At 43.9% G+C, this 16,150-nt stretch overlaps 1 pseudogene; it reads right to left on the reverse strand.

The window, feature by feature from the left end:
* Window positions 1-7,332: 7,332 nt before the first annotated feature.
* LOC101129802 (high mobility group protein B3-like) lies at window positions 7,333-8,220 on the reverse strand (annotated as a pseudogene).
* Between the last annotated feature and the right edge of the window lie 7,930 nt (window positions 8,221-16,150).

The raw sequence follows: 16,150 nt of genomic DNA on the forward strand, positions 1-16,150 counted from the left end.
TTAAAAAATTTTCTGTTTTTTCCCACACTACACTGATGTATTTTTTAAATTTTCGTAAGTACGTAGTAGGTGAATATATTTATGGGGTACATGAGATTTTGATACAGGCATGCAATGTGTAGTAATCACATCATGGTAAATGGGGTATCTAGCAACTCAAGCATTTATCCTTTGTGTTACAAACAACCCAATTATACTCTAGTTATTTTAAAATGTACAAGTAAATTTTGTGTGTGTGTGGGGTTTTTTTTTGTTTTTTGTTTTATTTTTGTTTTTTTGAGACGGAGTCTCACTCTGTCGCCCAGGCTCGAGTGCAGTGGCGCGATCTCAGCTCACTGCAACTTCCGCCTCCCTGGTTCAAGGGATTCTCCTGCCTCAGCCTCCTGAGTAGCTGGTACTACAGGCGCATGCCACCACGCCCAGCTAATTTTTGTATATTTTTTAAGTAGAGATGGGGTTTCACCATATTGGCCAGGCTGGTCAGGAACTCCTGACCTCATGATCCGCCCACCTCGGCCCCTCAAAGTGCTGGGATTATAGGCGTGAGCCACCGCGCCCGGCCAATTGTTTTTTACTGTAGTCACCTTCTTGTGCTAGCAAATACTAGGTCTTATTCTTTCTAACTATTCTTTTGTACCCGTTAATCATTCCCACTTCCCACCTACCTCCCCATTAACCTTACCAGCCTCTGGTAACCCTCCTTCTATTCTCTATCTCCATGAGTTCAATTGTTTTAATTTTTCGCTCCTGGCCCGGCACGGTGGCTCACGCCTGTAATCCTAGCACTTTGGGAGGCCAAGATGGGCGGATCACCTGAGGTCAGGAGTTCAAGACCAGCCTGGCCAACATGGTGAAACCCTGTCTCTACTAAAATACAAAAGCTAGTTGGGCATGATGGCGGGTGCCTGTAATCCCAGCTACTCAGGAGGCTGAGACGGGAGAATCTCTTGAACCTGGGAGATGGTGGTTGCGGTGAGCCTAGCTCGCGCCACTGCACTCCAGCCTAGGTGGCTGAGTGAGACTCCGTCTCAAAAAAAATAAAAAATAAATTAATTTTTTGCTCCCACAAATAAGTGAGAACATGTGAAGTTTGTCTTTCTGTGCCCGGCTTCTTTCACGTAACATAATGACCTCCAGTTCCATCCATATTGTTGCAAATGACAGGATCTCACTCTCTTTTAATGGCGGAATAGTATTCCATTGTGTATATGTACATTTTATTTATCCATTCATCTGTTGATGGACACTTAGGTTGCTTCCAAATCTTGGCTGTTGTGAACAGGGCTGCAGTAAACATGAGAGTGCAGATCTCTTCCATACACTGATTTCCTTTCTTTCCGGTATATACCTAAGAGTGGGATTGCTGGATTGTATGGCAGCTCTCTTTGGCTTTCGCTCTTGATAGCTGTCCTTGCCTCTCTGAACTTGAGCTTCTTCATCTGTAAAATGGGAGTTAGGGGTCTGTTCTGAGCATCACAGGAGATGGAGGATGAGCAGGTGGATTGTAAACTAATTAAACAAATCAGTCGTACTGATCCCATAGAAGAAAGGGAGTCAGGAACCCTTTCATTCCATCAATATTTATTGAGTACACACAGTGTGCTTGGACTGGTGTAGTAGATACCCACCATCTTTTCACATTACCCTGACCGCCCTCTAATCTATTCTCCACCCTGCTGTCAGAGTAATGTTTCTAATGATCAGAAATATGATCATGTCACTACTCTACTTAAAAGTATCTGATGATGGCCAGGTGCAGTGGCTCACACCTGTAATCCCAACACTTTGGGAGGCTGAGGCAGGTGGATTGTTTGAGCCCAGGAGTTCAAGACCGGGCTGAGCAACATGGCAAACCCTGTCTCAACAAAAAATACAAAAATGGCTGGGCTCAGTGGCTCATGCCTATAATTCCAGCACTTTGGGAGGTCGAGGTGGGCGGATCACGTCAGCTCAGAAGCTCGAGACTAGTCTGGGCAACATGGCAAAACCCCATCTCTACTAAAAATACAAAAATTAGCTGGGCATGGTGGTGCACACCTGTAGTCCCAGCTAATCGGGAGGCTGAGGTATGAGGCAAGAATCACTTGAGCCGGAAGGTGGAGGCTTCAGTGAGCCGAGATAACACCACTGCCCTCCTGCTTGGGTGGCAAAGGGAAACCGTGTCTCAAAAAGACAACAAAAGACAAAAACATAGCAGGCATGGTGCTGCACACCTGTGGCCCCAGCCGCTTTGGAGGTTGAGGTGGGAGGATTGCTTGAGCCTGGGAGGTTGAGGCTGCAGTAAGCTGAGATCATATCATTGCACTCCAGCCTGGGCAATAGAGTGAGACCCTGTCTCAAAAAAAAAAAAAAATCTGATGGCTCTACATTGCTCTTAAGATAAAGGCCAAGCTGGGCGCGGTGGCTCACGCCTGTAATCCCAGCACTTTGGGAGGCCAAGGCGGGCAGATCACAAGGTCAGGAGATCGAGACCATCCTGGCTAACACGGTGAAACCCCGTCTCTACTAAAAATACAAAAAATTAGCCGGGCATGGTGGCGGGCGCCTGTAGTCCCAGCTACTCGGGAGGCTGAGGCAGGAGAATGGCGTGAACCCAGGAGGCGGAGCTTGCAGTGAGCCGAGATCGCGCCACTGCACTCCAGCCTGGGCGACAGAGCGCGACTCCGTCTCAAAAAAAAAGATAAAGGCCAAATAAATGTTGGCCTCCCCACATCTCTAGATTTATCTCAGGGCCCTCGTCCCCTTTCTCTGGGTTGCAACTACAGTGATATTTCTTACACATTGTTCTCCCTCCCTTCTGAGAACCCTTGCACATGCTGATCCCCCTGCCTGCAATGCTCTCCCCACTTAGATAACTCTCAGTCTTCAGATCCCAGTTCAAACGGGGCTACTCCAAGGATACCTTCCCTGACCCATTCCCACACAGGTTTTCTTAGCACGACATGCTTGTGCTCAGTAGAATACACTGAGTCATTATTACCTGTCTTTGCCACTAGACTATGGACACCATAAGGAAGAAAACCTTATCCATCTTGTTTAACATTGTTTTCTCAGCATATAGCACAGCGCCTGGCACAGAGTAGGTGCTCAGTAAGTATTTGTTGCGTTTGTGAATCCTAAGCACAATACTAGGTATTGGGCCCAAGAGGGCAGACAGGAGCAAAGAGAACCACAGGCAACCGCAACAGGGGGACACCTTAGACCTTTGAGCCTATGAAATTAACACCAAAGAAATTTAAAATATCCTGGAAAAAAAAACTTTTCTGAAGCTTTTTATTTTAACTTTTAAAAACTGAAATATAATTTATATACAATAAAATGAAAAACTATTAAATGTATATCTAATAATTTTTTGGCCTACATTCCTGTGTTACCACCACCTAGATCAAGTTATAGATCTATCAACCCAGAAAGTTCCCTTTTGTTCTCTTTTGTATGTTCTCTTCTAATAAATACCTGCTCCCCCAGATGTAACCATTATTCTGACTTCTAGCACCATAGATTAACTTTTTTTTTTTTTTTTTTGAGATGGAGTCGCGCTCTGTCACCCAGGCTGGAGTGCAGTGGCACAATCTCGGCTCACTGCAAGCTCTCCCTCCCGGGTTCACGCCATTCTCCTGCCTCAACCTCCTGAGTAGCTGGGACTACAGGCACCCACCACCGCGCCAGGCTAATTTTTTGTATTTTTAGTAGAGACGGGGTTTCACCGTGGTCTCGATCTCCTGACCTTGTGATCTGCCCGCCTTGGCCTCCCAAAGTGCTGGGATTGCAGGCATGAGCCACCACGCCCAGCCGTAGATTAACTTTGACAGTTCTTGATCTCCACAGAAACAGAACCATACAGTTTGTACTCTTGTGTTAGCCTGGAAATCTGACATAGCCAAAGGGTGATTTTTTGGATAAAGATACAATTAATGAATGACTTGATTAATTAACCTGAAAGACTGAATGAAAAGCTCTGGCTACTTCATCCTACAGACACAGAGGTCCTGACAACAGCCAGCCCAGAGGCTGAGAAGACCTCACTGACATATTTCCAAACCCACAAAGACTTCTAGAGATAAGAAAGCTCTCAAAGATTCCAGAAACTCAGCAATAAGACTGGGTGCTATGGCTCACGCCTGTAATTCCAGCACTTTGGGAGGCCAAGGCAGGAGGATTGCTTGAGTCCAGGAGTTTGAGACCAGCCTGGGCAACATAGTAAGACTTCATCTCTACAAAAAATTTAAAAACTAGCTGGTCATGGTCGTGTGTGCCCATAATCCCAACTACTCATGAGACTGAGGTGGAAGGATCACTTCAGCCTGGGAATTGGAGGCTACAGTAAGCCAAGATCACATCACTGCTCCCCAGACTGGGTGACAGAGTGAGACCCTGTCTCAAAAAAAAAAAGGCAAAGGACTTGAATAGACATTTCTTCAAAGAAGATATACAAATGGCTAATAAGCACGTGAAAAGATGTTCAATCTCTGTAGTCATTAAGGAAATGCAAATCAAAACCACAATGAGATACCACTTCATACCCTATTTATGTATGTATGTATGCATTTATTTATTTATTTAGTTATTGAGACAGAATCTCACTCTGTCACCCAGACTGGAGTGCAGTGGTGCGATCTCAGCTCACTGCAACCTCTGCCTCCCAGGTTCAAGCAATTCTTGTACCTCAGCCTCTGAAGTAGCTGGAATTACAGGCGCGCACCACCATGGCCAGCTAATTTTTTGTATTTTTAGTAGAGGTGGGGTTTTGCCATGTTGTCCAGGCTGGTCTCAAACTCCTGAGCTCAGTCATTCCCCCTGCCTTGGCCTCCCAATGTGTTAGGATTACAGGCGTGAGCCACGGCGCCCGGCTGCTGTTATTTTTTTAAAAGGCAGAAAATAACAAGTTTTGGCAAGGATGCGGAGAAATTAGCACTTTTATGCATTGCTGGTGGGAATGTATTTTGTTTTTGTTTTTTGTTTTTCTTTGAGACGGTCTCGCTCTGTCACCCAGGCTGGAGTGCAGTAGTGCAATCTTGGCTCACTGCAACCTCCGCCTCCCGGGTTCAAGCCATTCTCATGCCCCAGCCTCCAGAGTAGCTGGGATTACAGGCATGCGCCACCATGCCCAGCTAATCTTTGCATTTTTTGTAGAGACAGGGTTTCACCCTGTTGCCCAGGCTAGTCTCAAACTCCTGGGCTCAAGTGTTCCACCTGCCTTGGCCTCCCAAAATGCTGGGATTACAGGCGTGAGCCACCGCGCCCAGCCAGGAATATGAATTGATGCAGCCATGGTGGAAAACAGTTTGGCATTTCCTCAAAAAGTTAAACATAGGCACCCCTGTAATCCCAGCTACTTGGGAGGCTAGGGCAGGAGGATCACTTGAACCCAGGAGTTTGAGTCCACCCTGGGCAACATAGCAAGACCCGGTCTCAAGGAAAAAATAAGTTAAACATAGGATTACCCTATGAGCCAGTAATTCCACTTCTGAGTATTCATCCAAAATAAGTGAAATCACTTATTTTGGAGTACCACTGTACTCCAGCCTGGGTGACAGATGAGACCCTGTCTCAAAGTTTAAAAATAAATAAATAAACAAGCCAGGTGTGGCAGCACATACCTGTGGTCCCAGCTACCCAGGAGGCTAAGGTGGGAGGATCAGTTGAGCCCAGGAGGTTGAGGCTGCAGTGAGCCATGTTTCCATTCCCGCATTCCAGCCTGGGTGATGGAGCAAAACACTGTTTCAAAATAAAATTTAAAAAATAAAGAAGTGAAAGCAGAGTTTCAAAGAGATATTTGTGCACCCCTGTTCACAGCAGCATTGTTCACAATAGCCAACATGTGGAAGCAACCTACATATCTATAGACAGTTGAATAGATAAGCAAAATGTGGTCTATACATACAATGGAGCATCTCTCAGCCTTCATGAAGGAAGGAAATTCTGACACAATGTACAACACGGATGAACCTTGAAGATATTATGCTAAGTGAAATAAGTCAGTCACAAAAAGATAAATATTGTATGATTCCTCCTATATGAGGTTCCTAAAGTAGTCAAATTCATAGACAGAAAGTGAGAGTGGTTGCCAAGGGCTAGAGGGAGAGGGAATGGGAAGTTTGTGTTTAATGGATACAAAGTTTCAGTTGGGGAAAACAAAAAAGTTCTGGAGGTAGATGGTGGTGATGGTTGCATGTGAATATACTTAATGCCACCGAATTATATGCTTAAAAATGGTTAAAATGGCAAATTTTATGTTATATATGTATTTTACCTTACACACGCACAAAAGATTCCAGAGCCACTATCCTAATTTTTTCACCTTGTTGTCCATGTCCTTAAAGCCAAGGGTCATGGGTGTTCCTGGCATCTGCAAGAATGCAAAGAGCTGAGAAGACAGGGGCCCATTGGGCACCTGCAGATCCTGTAGGTAAAAATAGCAGGAGCCTAGGCAACACAAATACTTGTTGCCTGCAGGCAGGCAGCAAAAGAACAAAAACAGGCCATAAACTAGCAGATAGTATAGCATAATGATTACAATATTGGGCTCTGAAGCCAAAGTGAATCTGAACACCCAAGTTCAGATTCTAGCTCTGCCATTTATTAGCTATGTGAAGAAACTGCAACCAAAAGGAGATAAATGACTTGTCCAACAGGGTCCAAAGTATTTTCTCCTTTATATTGTTTAAAAATCTTTACATGGGTTTTGTTTCATTCTATGTCCCCAGTAGACTGTAAGCTCCCCAAGGAAGCTATGTTTGTAATATCCTCACTTGAAATGTAACTTAACTTCTTTGTGCTTCAGTTGCCTCACCTGTGGGATGCAGAGAATAGGGGCTCCTACTTCATAAGGTTGTCAAGCATATTAATGAATTTATACCTATAAATGTTTAGGAGAAAGCTTAGTGCTTATGATAGTCTCAACAAGCAATAGATTGAGAGAGGCTTCTGAAGAGGTGGTCAGGCTATTTCATAAAATGTTTTGAGCAAGAAAAACAGTCCTAAAACATCCAGTATTGTTCTAGATTTGGACTAGAGTGAAGAAAAAGCAAATCAATTGTTGTTTGATAATTTGATTTGTATTTATTGGACTTCTACTTTCATGTGTGTCCAAACAGGCTCAAGCTTTGCAGTGATAAGACTGACAGTGAATACTTCAATGATGTCTTTAAGAAAAACAATAATAAAACAGGGGAAAAAAGAAAGAACAAAACCATCTAGAAAGTGTCAACATTTTACTATCTGCAGGGTTTGTCACAACAGTGCCAAATGACAAACTTACCACATTTAGTTGGATGAATTTTGCCCTGCAGAAGGATATCACCTTTTTTTTTTTATAGGCAAACAGTTTATTTATTCATCCTCCTTCTCTTCCTCCTCATCTTCTTCATCTTCTTCTTCCATCTTTTCCCAGGCAACTTTAGCAGGACCTTTTGTGCCGTCCAACTTTCCTTTCGACTTATAGTCAGCAACATCCTTCTCATACTTCTTCAGCTTTGCCACCTTAGTGACATAAGGCTGCTTTTCACTGTCATTTAAGTTATTCCACATCTCACCCAGCTTTTTTGCCACATCTCCAATAGAGATGCCAGGGTTTGTGGATTTGATCTTGGGGCAGAATTCTGAACAGAACAGGAAGAATCCAGACAGTGGCCTTTTGGGGGCATTAGGATCGTTCTTGCCTCCCTTAGCTGGTCCATAATCCTTCATTTCTCTATCACAGTGCACTTTATCCGCCTTTGCCATTTAATCGAATTTAGACTCTCTCTCTTTTTTTTTTTTTCTGAGTTGGAGTTTTGCTCTTATTGCCCAGGCTGGAGTGCAGTGGCACAATCTCAGCTCACCGCAACCTCTGCCTCCTGGGTTCAAGCCATTCTCCTGCCTCAGCCTCCCCAGTAGCTGGGATTACAGGCGCCCACCAACACACCCAGCTAGTTTTTTGTATTTTTAGTAGAGATGGGGTTTCACCATGTTGGCCAGGCTGGTCTCAAACTCCTTACCTCAGGTGATCCACCCAACTCACCCTCCCAAAGTGCTGAGATTACAGGCGTAAGCCGCCGTGCCCAGCCTAGACTTCTCTTTCCCAGACATTGTCTTCCACCTCTCAGAGCACTTTTTGGAAAATTCTGCAAAATTGACAGGGACCTCTGGATTTTTCTTATGCTCTTCTCTGCACGTCTGCACAAAGAAGGCAAAAGCAGACATCTTGCTCCTTAGTTTCCTGGGGTCACCTTTAGCCATCCTGACTGTATTGTTCACTAGTCTTGAAGGATATCACTTTTAAGTGGACACCATTCACATGACATTGTAATTTGCAAATTTATTATGATAATTTACCAGTAGATGGCAGTAAAATGCCTTGTTGTTTCAGAATCTGTTCATTGTAACAATTTTCAGATATATGGAAATAAAATGCCTTGAGGAGGGGGTCACTTGTGCTTTGCATAAAGACATGTTATGGCGCGGCGCAGTGGCTCATGCCTGTAATCCCAGCACTTTGGGAGGTGGAGGTAGGTGGATTGTGTCAGCCCAGGAATTAGAGACCAGCCAGGGCAACATGGCAAAACCCCGTCTCTACAAAAAAACACAAAAATTAGCCAATCGTGGTGGTGCATCATGCCTGTAGTCCCAGCTCCATGGGAAGCTGAGATGGGAGGATCACTTGAGCCTGGGAAGCAGAGGTTGCAGTGAGCTGAGACTGCACCACTGCACTCCAGCCTGGATGACAGAGTGAGACTCTATCTCAAAAAAAAAAAAAAAAAAAAAAAAAAAGCGGTGGTGGGGTGGGGGCTTACTATGGGCAAGCCATGGCTTGCTCTTCAGGAAAAAAATCATTGAAAAAATAGAAGAAATAGACTAATAATTACACAATTTTAAAAAGTGGAAGAATATCAAGTGACCATACATACACAAAAAGGTGGGGGTGGGGGAGAAAAAAAACTGTTTTCAAAAATATTCTGAAATTTTAAAGCTTTTTATTAGAGTATAATATAAAGACATAAAAGTACAGAAATCATAAGTGTAAAGCCTGATGAATTTCCACAAAGCCAACACACGTCTAACAAACACCCAAATCAAGAAATAGAACATTCAGCCCCACAGAAGCCCCTTCCAGTCATTACCCACAGCCCCCAAGGTTAAACAGTATTTTAACTTCTAACTCCATAGATTAGTCTCGCCAGGAGTTAAACTTATAGATTCATCTACATTGTTGCATGTAGTTGTAGCATGTTCATTTTCATTGCTGGGTAGCATTTCATTATTTATTTTTTATTTTTTTGAGACAGAGTCTTGCTCTGTCACCCAGGTTGGAGTGCAGTGGTGGGATCACAGGTCACTGCAGCCTTGACCTCCCAGGCTCAAGTAATCCTTCTGCCTCAGCCTCCCTAGTAGCTAGGACCACAGGTGCATGCCACTACACCATGCTAATTTTTGTATTTTTTGTAGAGACGGGGTTTCACCATGTTGCCCAGGTTGGTCTCAAACTCCTGGGCTCAAGTGATCCTCCCACCTCTGCCACCCAGAGTGCTGGGATTACAGATGTGAGCCACCACACCTGGCCAGCATTTTATTGTTTGAATACACCATAATTTATCCATTCTACTGTTAATGAGCATGCGGGTTTCCACTTAGGAGCTATTTTATTTTATTTTATTTTTTTTTTTTTTAGAGATGGACTCTTGCTCTGTCACCCAGGCTGGGGTGCAGTAGTGCGATCTCGGCTCACTGCAACCTTCACATCCCTGGTTCAAGCAATTCTCTGGCCTCAGCCTCCCGAGTAGCTAGGACTACAGGTGCACACCACCATGCCCGGTTAATTTCTTTTGTATTTTTTAGTAGAGACAGGGTTTCACTGTGTTGCCCAGGCTGGTCTCGAACTCCTGAGCTCAGGCAATCTGCCTGCCTCGGCCTCCCAAAGTGCTAGGATTACAGGCGTGAGCCATCACGCCTGGCCGGAGCTTTTTTTGTTTTGTTTTGAGACAGAGTTTCGCTCTTGTTGCCCAGGCTGGAGTGCAATGGCATGATCTCGGCTCACCGCAACCTCTACCTCCTGGGTTCAAACGATTCTCCTACCTCGGCCTCCTGAGTAGCTGGGATCACAGGTGCCTGCCACCATGCCCGGCTAATTTTTTGTATTTTTAGTAGAGACAGGGTTTCTCCATGGTGGTCAGGCTAGGCTGGTCTCAAACTCCCGACCTCAAGTGATCCGCCCACCTCGGCCTCCCAAAGTGCTGGGATTACAGGCGTGAGCCACCGCACCCGGGCCGGAGTTATTTTAAATTTTACTACTATGAACATTCTTGTGCATGTCTTTGGATGAACATGTGTACAATTTTTTGCTGGATAAAAACCTAGGACTAGGATTGCTGGGTCATAGAGTTTGCATTCAGCTCTTAGCTCATATTACCAAATCCTATGTCTTTTTAAAACAGTTTTATTGACAGGCTGGGCACGGTGGCTCATGCCTGTAATTCAAGCACCTTTGGAGGCTGAGGCAGGTGGATCACCTGAGGTCAGGAGTTTGAGACCAGCCTGGCCAACATGGTGAAACCCCATCTCTACTAAAAATACAAAAATTAGCTGGGCGTGGTGGCGGGTGCCTATAATCCCAGCTACTCGGGAGATTGAGGGAGGAGAATTGCTTGAACCTGGGAGGTGGAAGTTACCGTTAGCTGAGATCCCGCCATTCCATTCCAGCCTGGGTGACAAGAGTGAAACTCTGTCTCAAAACAAAAATCAAAAACAAACAAAAAACAGTTTTCCAAAACAAAACAAAAAAACAGCTTTTGAGATATAATTGACATACTATACAATTTACTCATTTAAAGTGTATAATTCAGCCGGGTGTGTCGCTCAAGCCTGTGATCCCAGCACTTTGGGAGGCTGAGTCGGTCGGATCACATATGTCCAGGAGTTCGAGACCAGGCTGGGTGACATGGTGAAACCCCATTTCTACCCAAAATACAAAAATTAGTCAGCCGTGGTGCTTTATACCTGCAGTCCCAGCTATTGTGGCGACTGAGGTGGGAGGATCACTTGAGCCCAGGAGGTGGAGTTTGCAGTGAGCCAAGATTGCACTACTGTGCTCCAGCCTGGGCTACAAAGCCAGACCCTGTCTCAGAAAAAAAAAAAAAAGTATAATTCTATGGTATTTAGTGTAGTCACAGATATGTGCAACCGTCACCACAGTCAATTTTAGAACATTTTCATTGCCTCAGAAGAAACTCCATAATCTTTAGGTATCTCCCTCTCCCCAACCCCCCCATTCCCTCAGCCCTAAGGAATCACTAATTGACTTTGTCTCTGTCAGTTTGCCTATTATGGATACTTCATATAAATGGAATCATACAATATGTGACCTTTTGGCTTCTCTCTCTTGGCACAATGTTTTCAAGGTTCATCCATATTGTAGCATGTATCAGTATCAGTACTTTATTCTTTTTCATAGCTGAATAATATAATATGTATTATTATGTGAATATACCACATTTTGTTATCTTTTTGTCCGTTGATGGACATTTGGGTTGTTTTTTACCTTTTGGTATTGTGAATAGTGATGCTATGAACATTCATGTACAAGTTTTTCTTTGAACACCTGTTTTCAGTGATTTGGGGTTTATGCCTGGGAATGGTATTGCTGGGTCATATGGTAATTTGGTTTGTCTTATTAAAGAAATGCCAAACTGTTTTCCATAGCTGCTGTACCATTTTACATTTCCACCAACAACGTGTGAAGATTCCACTTTTTCACATCCTGCGCAACATTTGTTATTTCCTTTTTAAAAAATTATTGTTGTGGGGGCACAGTGGCTCACACCTGTAATCCCAACACTTTGGGAGGTTGAGGCAGGAGGATTGCTTGAGGCCAAGAGTTTGAGACCAACCTGAGCCACATAGTAAGACTCCATCTCTATTTAAATAAAAGATAAAAATAATATTTAAGTAAATAAAAAAATAAAAATAATATTTATGGGCAGTCTAATTGTTGTGAAGTGGTATCTCATGGTGATTTTGACCTGTTTTAATCTACATTTCCCTAGTGATTATGATATTCAGCATCTTATCATAGACTTATCTTTGAAGAAATGTCTGTTGAAGCCCAGGCGCGGTGACTTACACCTGTAATCCCAGCATTTTGGGAGGCCAAGATGGGAGGATTGCTTGAGTCCAAGAGTTCCAGACCAGCCTAGGCTGCATGGCAAAACCCCATCTCTACAAAAAATACAAAAATTAGCTGGGTGTGGTGACATGCACCTGTAGTCCCAGCTACTCAGGGGGCTGAGGTGGGAGAATCTCTTGAGCCTGGGAGGTGGAGGTTGCAGTGAGCCGAGATGGTGCCACTGCACTCCATCCTGGGTGACAGAGTGAGACTCTGTCTCAGAAAAAAAAAAAAAAGTGTCTTTTTTGTTTTGTTTTGTTTTGAGGCAGGGTTTCACTCCTGTCACCCAGGCTGGAGTACAATGGCATGATCTCAACTCAGTGCAGCCTCGATCTCCTGGGTTCAAGGGATCTTCCTGCCTCAGCCTCCCCAGTAGCTGGGACTACAGGCACGTGCCACAGCACCCAGCTAATTTTTTATATTTTTGGTATATACGGGGTTTCACCATTTTGCCCAGGCTTGTCTTGAACTCCTGGACTCAAGCGATCTGCCCACCTTGGCCTCCTAAAGTATTGGGATTACAGGCATGAGCCACTGAACCCTGCCAAGAAATGTCTATTGAAGTCCTTTGCCCATATTTTAATTGAGTTGTTTGTCTTTATGTTGTTGAAGTGTTTTTAATATATTCCGGGTACTATATAAAGTACTCAGATCAGATATAAGATTGCAAATACTTTTCACATTTTTTGGACTGTCTTTTCACTCAAGAATGTCCTTTTATGTACAAAACTTTTTAATTTCAATGATATCCAATTATCTATGTTTGCTTTTGTTGCTGTGCTTTCGGTGCCACATCTAAGAAACCATTGCCAAATCCAAGGTATGAGGATTTACCCCTATGTTTCCTTCTAAGGGTTTTATAGTTTTAGCTCTTATATTTGTGTCTTTGATCCATTTTGAGTTACTTTTTGTATGTGGTGTGAGGCAAGGTTCAAACTTCATTTTGTGTATGTGAATATGTTAAAGAGAATATTCCTTCTTCATTGAATGATCTTGGCACCCTAGTTGAGATCAATTGGCCATAGATATATTGATTTATTTCTGGACTATCAATTATGTTCCATTGATATGTTTATCCTTATACCTACTACACTGTTTTGATTACTTTGTAGTAAGTTTTAAAATCGGGAAATGTGTGTCCTCCAACATTGTTCTTTTTCAAGATTGTTTTGGCTGTTCTGAGTCCCTTGCAATTAATTCCATATGAATTTTAGGATCATCCATATTCATTTCTGCAATAAAGTGCTGCTGGAATTTCCATACAGATTGCATTGAATCTGTAGATCAATTGGGAAGTATTGTCATCTTAACAAAATTAAATCTTTTGATTCATAAACACAGAATGTCTTTACATTTATTTAGGTCTTCTTTCATTTCTTTCGACAATGTTTTATAGTTTTAATTTTTATACTTCTTTTATAAAATTTATTCCTAAGTATTTTATTCTTTTTGATGCTTCAGTAAATGGAATTGTTTTCTTTCTTTTTTCTTTTTCTTTTTTTTTTTTTTTTAAGGGTCTCACTCTATCACCTAGGCTGGAGTGCAGCGGCGCCATCAACCCACCTCCTGGCCTCAAGCTATTCTCCCACCTCAGCCTCCTGAGGAGCTGGGACTACAGGCACACACCACCACTGTCAGTTAATTTTTGTAGAGACAAAGTTTCACCATGTTGCCCAGGCTGGTCTCCAACTCCTAGGCTCCAGCAATCCTCCAGCCTCAGTCTCCCAAAGTGTTACAATTCCAGGTGGGAGCCACTGTGCCTGGCCAGAATTGTTTTCTTAATTTCATTTACAGGTTGTTTATTGCAAGTGTACAAAAACTTTATACTGATCTTATATTAGCAATCTTGCTGAACTCCTTTGTTAGCTGTCATTGTTTTCATTGATTTCTTAGGATTTTTTGTATACAAGATCATGCCATCTGCAAATAAAAATAGTTTTACTTTTTACTTTCCAATCTGGAGGCCTTTTATTTCTGTATCTTGCCTAATTGCCCTGACTAGAACATCCAGTACAATATTGAATAGAAGTAGCAAGAATGGGTATGCTCTAATCTTAGTGGAAAAGCATCCAATCTTTAACTATTAACTATGATGTTAACTGAGGGTTTTTTATATTTGCCTTTTATCATGTTGAAGAAGTTCCCTTCTATTCCTAGTTTGCTGAGTGTTTTTTGTTTGTTTGTTATCATGAAGGGGTGGTAGGATTTTGTCAGATGCCTTTTCTGCATCTATTGAGATGATCATGTGTTTTTTGTTTTTTATTCTACCAAAAAAATATAATGCAATACTTGATTTTTGAAAGTAAACCAAGCTTGAATTCCTGGAATGTATCCCACTGAGGCAGTGTATACTTCTTTTTATATGTTGTTGGCTAGTATTTTGTTGAGTATGTTACATCCATGTTCATAAAAGAATATTGGTCTGTAGTTTTCTTATTAGGTCTTATTTTGTTGGATTTTAATTTCAAGGTAAAACTAGCCTCACAGAATAAACTAGAAAGCATTTCTTCCTCTTCTATTTATTGAAAGCTTTTTTTATAGAATTGGTATTAATTTTTTCAACGTTTTATAGAAATCACTAGTGAGGCCGTCTGAGACCCGGGCTTTTCTTTGTAAGTAGTTTGCTTTTTAGTATATATTACTAATCTCTTTATTTGTTATGTATCTCCTCAGATTGTCTATTTCTTCTTGAGTCAGTTTTGGTATGTGTCTTTCTAGGAAATTTTATGTTTCATCTAAGTTATCTGATTTATTAACATACAGTTGTTCATAGTATTTCTTTACGATCCTTTTTTATTTCTGTAAGATTGTAAGTACTGTCCCATCTTTAATTTCTGATTCTAGTAATTTCTTTTTCTTTTTCTTTTTTTTTTATTGATCATTCTTGGGTGTTTCTCACAGAGGGGGATTTGGCACGGTCATAGGACAATAGTGGAGGGAAGGTCAGCAGATAAACAAGTGAACAAAGGTCTCTGGTTTTCCTAGGCAGAGGACCCTGCGGCCTTCCGCAGTGTTTGTGTCCCTGGGTACTTGAGATTAGGGAGTGGTGACGACTCTTAATGAGCATGCTGCCTTCAAGCATCTGTTTAACAAAGCACGTCTTGCACCGCCCTTAATCCATTTAACCCTGAGTGGACACAGCACATGTTTCAGAGAGCACAGGGTTGGGGGTAAGGTCACAGATTAACAGAATCCCAAGGCCGAAGAATTTTTCTTAGTACAGAACAAAATGAAAAGTTTCCCATGTCTACTTCTTTCTATACAGACAGGGCAACCATCCGATTTCTCAATCTTTTCCCCACCTTTCCCCCCTTTCTATTCCACAAAACCGCCATTGTCATCACGGCCCGTTCTCAATGAGCTGTTGGGTACACCTCCCAGACGGGGTGGCGGCCGGTCAGAGGGGCTCCTCACTTCCCAGTAGGGGCGGCCGGGCAGAGGCGCCCCTCACCTCCCGGACGGGGCGGCTGGTCGGGCGGGGGGCTGACCCCCCCACCTCCCTCCCGGACGGGGCGGCTGGCCGGGCAGAGGGGCTCCTCACTTCCCAGTAGGGGCGTCTGGGCAGAGGCGCCCCTCACCTCCCGGACGGGACGGCTGGCCGGGCGGGGGGCTGACCCCCCCACCTCCCTCCTGGACGGGGCGGCTGGCTGGGTGGGGGGCTGACCCCCCTACCTCCCTCGCGGACGGGGCATCTGGCCGGGCGGGGGGCTGACCCCCCTTCCTCCCTCGCGGACGGGGCATCTGGCCGGGCGGGGGGCTGACCCCCACCTCCCTCCCGGACGGGGCGGCTGCCGGGCGGAGACGCTCCTCACTTCCCAGACGGGGTCGTTGCCGGGCGGAGGGGCTCCTCACTTCTCAGACGGGGCGGCTGCCGGGCGGAGGGGCTCCTCACTTCTCAGACGGGGCGGCCGGGCAAAGACGCTCCTCACCTCCCAGACGGGGTCGCGGCCGGGCAGAGGCGCTCCTCACATCCCAGACGGGGCGGCGGGGCAGAGGCACTCCCCACATCTC

This window comes from Gorilla gorilla, chromosome 21 (assembly GCF_029281585.2).
Source record: "Gorilla gorilla gorilla isolate KB3781 chromosome 21, NHGRI_mGorGor1-v2.1_pri, whole genome shotgun sequence".
In the NCBI taxonomy this organism is placed as follows: domain Eukaryota; kingdom Metazoa; phylum Chordata; class Mammalia; order Primates; family Hominidae; genus Gorilla; species Gorilla gorilla.